The sequence below is a fragment of the Ochotona princeps genome, chromosome 3, assembly GCF_030435755.1.
Source record: "Ochotona princeps isolate mOchPri1 chromosome 3, mOchPri1.hap1, whole genome shotgun sequence".
NCBI classification, from domain to species: Eukaryota; Metazoa; Chordata; class Mammalia; order Lagomorpha; family Ochotonidae; genus Ochotona; species Ochotona princeps.
In genome coordinates, this window is record NC_080834.1 from 38,239,755 (window position 1) to 38,244,865 (window position 5,111).

Genomic DNA, 5,111 nt, shown 5'->3' on the forward strand with positions numbered 1-5,111 from the left:
GCAGAATACTGGTCCCCTGGGGCTAGAAGTGGGAGTGAAAACTAATTGTGAGGAAATTTTTGTTGTTTTAGAAAAGTGTTTTAAGTATACAAATTTTAATATTAAAAAAACCTATTACCTATTATCACAAGAACCAATGCTATCTAAATTTAATGAAAAAGCAGCCAATGGTGACAACAGAGTCGGCAGAGTCCGAAACCATCTCTTAAAAATGTCAGTCAAGGGGCCCGGCGGCGTGGTCTAGTGGCTAAAGTCCTCGCCTTGAAAGCCCCGGGATCCCATATGGGCGCCGGTTCTAATCCCGGCAGCTCCACTTCCCATCCAGCTCCCTGCTTGTGGCCTGGGAAAGCAGTTGAGGACGGCCCAATGCATTGGGACACTGCACCCGCGTGGGAGACCCGCAAGAGGTTCCAGGTTCCCGGCATCGGATCGGCGCGCATCGGCCCGTTGCGGCTCACTTGGGGAGTGAATCATCGGACGGAAGATCTTCCTCTCTGTCTCTCCTCCTCTGTGTATATCTGGCTGTAATAAAATGAATAAATCTTTAAAAAAAAAAAAGTCAGTCAAACCTTATGTATATTTTTTAAAGATTTATTTATTTTATATTGGAGAGTCAGATCTGCAGAGAGAAGGAGAGACAGAGAGGAAGATCTTTGTCTGTTGATTCACTCCGCAACTGGCTGCAACAGCTGGAGCTGAGCCAATCTGAAGCCAGGAGCCAGGAGCTTCTTCCGGGTCTCCCACGCGGGTGCAGGTTCCCAAGGCTTTTTGCTGTCCTCAACTGCTTTTCCAGGCCCCAAGTTGGAATGGGAAGCTGGACCACCGAGACACAAACCTTCTGAATTTTTTTAAGAGAGAAATTTAGTAGAATAGTGCTTTTTTATACTTCAGAAATTTCTAAATCACTTTGGATACATACATGATGACTATTAAGTTTCTCCTGTAACAGGCAATTCAGTGCAATATTTTAAGGATCAACACATTCTGCACTAATTTGCCCAATAATAATAAAAACATAAATAAAAAAAATCCATACATCCAAATATTCATAGCAGCTGATTTCATTATAGCTGAAAGCTGGAAACCTGCCAAGTGTCCAAGAACAGATGGATGGCTAAACCCCATGCAATGGAATTCTACTTAACAATGAAGGTGACCAAACTAGTGACAAACAGATTAACAAGAACAAATCTGAAAAGGATTTAAGTTGGACACGGGTCCTGGCACTGTAGCCTTGAAAGTGCTAGTATCCCATTTGGGTGCGACTGTTTCCCGGCTGCTCCACTTCCCTTCCTGCTCCCTGCTTGTGGCCTGGGGAAGCAGCAAAGGACGGCCCAATACCTTGGTATCCTTCACCCACATGGGAGACCTAGAAGAAGTACCTAGCTCCTGGCGTCTGATCAGCTCAGCAGTAGCTGTTGCAGCCACTTGGGGAGTAAATCAACAGGTGGAAGACTTTCACTGTCTCTCCCTCTCTCTGCAAACCTGAGTTTCCAATAAAAATGGATACATCTTTAAAAAAAGTTGGACACACAAGAACATATAGTGCATTGTTGTATTTGGCTTTTGTCTTAACTCCTTCCCTTCTTTGGGTGACTTGCTTAACCTTTCTATGTTTCAGGTGCCTTATCTATACAGTGAGCATAATCCCCATGTCAATTTTATTAGGCTGCTATTACTGTTAAGAAAGCACATAATTAATGTAAATATATGGACACAATTATTTGGTGCAGTAGTTAGGGTGTCATAGCAATGTGCCTGAGTTCGAGTACCAGATCTTCTTTCTACCAAGTACAGTTTTCAGTTAGTGCACACTCTGGGAGGTAGCATGTGGTTAGGTTGCCACTGGGATTAAGCTCTGGGCTCCTGTCTTTAGTCTGGCCCAGCCCAGCCCAACTCTTGTGGGAATCTGAGGAGTGAACTAGTGGATGGAAAATCTCTGTCCCTTTGCTCTTTAAAAAGAAAAAAATTAATAAAGATATTAGAGTGCCTGAGATATAGAAATTTCTGTCACAGCCATCTTATTTTTTAAAGGAAAACTTATATACATAAAAATGTCTTCTGAAGAGGCATTTGTAAAATCAAAAACTGGCTTACATGGAAAGGCAATTGCCACAATAATTTCACCTCATGCAATAGCCTGTAGTCTGAACTACATTGTAGAAATAGGAAGTCTAGTGTTACATTATATTAATAGTTCACACAAAAATTCATTGACTGGAAATACAGGGGAAGTATGTAGCCTTTCAGTCAAGACACTGGTTAAAATACCTGCATTCTGGGCTCAACGTCTGAACGGAGCTCCTTACTCTGACTTCTTGCTGATGTAGACCCCAGGAGACAGGGGGAGTGGCCCAGGATATTTGTTCCTGACACCCATGTGGGAAACCTGCATTACAGTCTTGGCTCCCGGTTTCAGCCAAACCTAGCCCAGCTGAATCCAGGCTGTTGTGAGAATTCGGGGAGTGAACCAGACAATGATACTCTCTCTCTTTCTCTCTTGCTGTCACTCTCTCTTTTTCTCTCTGTCTCTCAGATAATTTCCTTTATTTAAAAAATGTGAAAGAGGTCAGGAAGAAATGGCATGAAATATATCATCCATTTCTAAAACAAACAAAATGTTGTGTATTGGTCAAAATACTTTTATTCATATTAAAAGCTAGCATTGAATATTATATTAAACTTTCAATTTTCCATTCAAATTTCATTAAATAAAAGGTACTATGGCTATTATCTTTTTTAGGGTAAAATCTAAGAATATAATTATTAGATTAAAAATTAAATAAGGAAATACTAAATAAGGAAATATTTAATGTGGTATGGTAGCTGTCATAACGGCTTAGCTCTGGGCATCGCAGACGCTTGGGGAGAGGACCAGCAGATGCCGGACATTTCTTTCCATCTCTCCTTCTCTCCCTAAATCTGATCTGCCTTTCCAATAAAAACAAGTAAATCTTTGTTTAAAAAAAAAGATTGTGTGAAAGGACTAGAAAAAGTGGCTGGTTAGAAATATGGTTTATAAAAATTAATACTTTTCCACCGCTTCTCGGCCTTTTGACTAAGATCAAGTGTAGTATCTGTTCTTACCAGTTTAAAAATTAACAGTCTTTGTATTTTAACTATTGTCTAATGCTGATTTGAGTCTGGTGTCTATGAATTACCAGTTATGATCCTGGTAGGTTGTATTTCATGTCTACCTCACACATTCTAGGGAGATGGAAGATTTGTTTGTTTGGTTGGTTATTTGTTTGTTTTGAGGGGTTTCTGGTGTGACCCTGATGGTCATTGCCAGAGAGGGTGTGGACCCAAAGTTGGAACCAAGTGAGGACCACAGAGAGTTCCCCTCCCTAGTCCCAAAGGAAGTTTACTGTTCTTCTGTTTCTGCAGACTGCTCAGGGCTCTTAGCTGTCGTTCTGATGCTCTTGGATCCTGTGAGGGAGGATTTGGACTTCTTCCCTCCCATGTGATAGATTCAAGTGGGAGTGGATGACCTCAGAGTTCTCGGACTCTGAGGGCACTCCAATTCCCCGTGGTCTCCTTGGCAGTTGGGATGTAGTCCTTGGTGCTCGTACTGATAGTCCTTGGTGAGGATCCGGGAGTCTTCAGGGTTGGGATACAAGCCTCCTCCTGTCCTCCTGCTCCACCACTCAAGAAGTGGGCATGAGAAATGTGCAGACATTTCACAAAGGAACAAACCCAAATGACAAACAATCACATGAAAAAATGCTCAAGTTCTCTGGCAATAAGGGAAATCCAAATTAAAACATCAATGAGGTACCACCTAATGCCAGTAAGATTGGCCCACATTAAAAAAAAAAAAAAAAAACACCAACACTTGCTGGCAAGGATGCGGGGAAAAGGGAACCCTATTCCACCGCTGGTGGGGCTGCAGGTTGGTACAGCCTCTATGGAAATCAGTATGGAGAACACTCAAACAACTCAAAATCTGCATACCATATGACCCAGCATTAGCACTCCTAGGAATATATCCAAAACACCTGTTTCATGAGAAACCCCTGATCTTTGTGAGACATATCTCACAAACTGGCCACCATATGGGATCCCGGCACATGCAAGGCAAGGACTTCAACCGCTATGCTATCACGCCAGGCCCTGTGGCTTTTCATTTAAGGGGTTGTACAGTAACTGTGTAATAGAGACTATCATATTCAGATGTGAAGATAGAATGCAGTATGCATCTCTACTTCCAGATCAAAGATGGACTCCCAATGAAACTCTTGAATATATCTTGACAATAGGATGCTGGACTTTCTGCCATTGTCCATGTTCACAATGATGGGTTTATGACTGTTTATGAAGGATGATGCTATTGTAATAATATAAGGGAACTTAGTGTAGGGTAGGAGAATTGAGGAGGGGCTAGGGGAAATCCCAGGGCCTGTAGAATTGTATCATAAAGTAAAAACAATAATTTTTAAAAATAAAAAAAAGATGTGGACAGTATTCTCTATTGTTACCAATATTGAACGGCATTTTAAAAAAGAAAATGAGAAAAGACTCATTTTACCAAATAGTGAAGCACAATATAACACTTTAGAAACTAAAATTTTGTATATTTTGTAGCATGAATAGTGTATTTGTTATCTATTGCAACACACCAAAATTTCCCAAGATGCATTGACCGAGAGCAATGTGTAGTTACAGTGTTCTGCTTTCTGTGAGTCAGAACCGTGGGCACAGTTCAGCTGGGTTCTATGACTATCGCACACATTTACAGTCACAGTATCATCTGGAGCTGCGATCAGCTCGAGCTCCAGGGAGAAGGACCTGCTTCTATGCTCATTGATTCAGTTGTTAGGAGTCAGTTCCTTGCAGGCTGTTGGCCTGATCACCTCAGTTTCTCCCACACTTGTTCAGCAGAAGGCACCTTCTATCCTTGCCACATGGACTTCTCCACAGAACAATTTACAATATGATTAGTGTTATGCTCACCACAAGGAAATGAGAGGGTAAGAAAGACAGGGAGGATATTGATAAAATAGAAGTCATCCTTTTTTGTAATCTAATGACATAAGTGACATATCATTGTTTTCACAGGGTTCTGATCATTGGAAGCAAGGTCCAACAGCTCTTCAAGGTGGGCACTAATT

The 5,111-nt window shown here is 41.5% G+C and overlaps 1 non-coding gene across 1 annotated transcript; it reads left to right on the forward strand.

Moving 5' to 3' along the window:
* Positions 1-3,038: 3,038 nt before the first annotated feature.
* LOC118758887 (U2 spliceosomal RNA) lies at positions 3,039-3,229 on the forward strand. The gene has a single exon (XR_004995866.2). It is a non-coding gene; the product is annotated as a U2 spliceosomal RNA (small nuclear RNA).
* Positions 3,230-5,111: the final 1,882 nt, after the last annotated feature.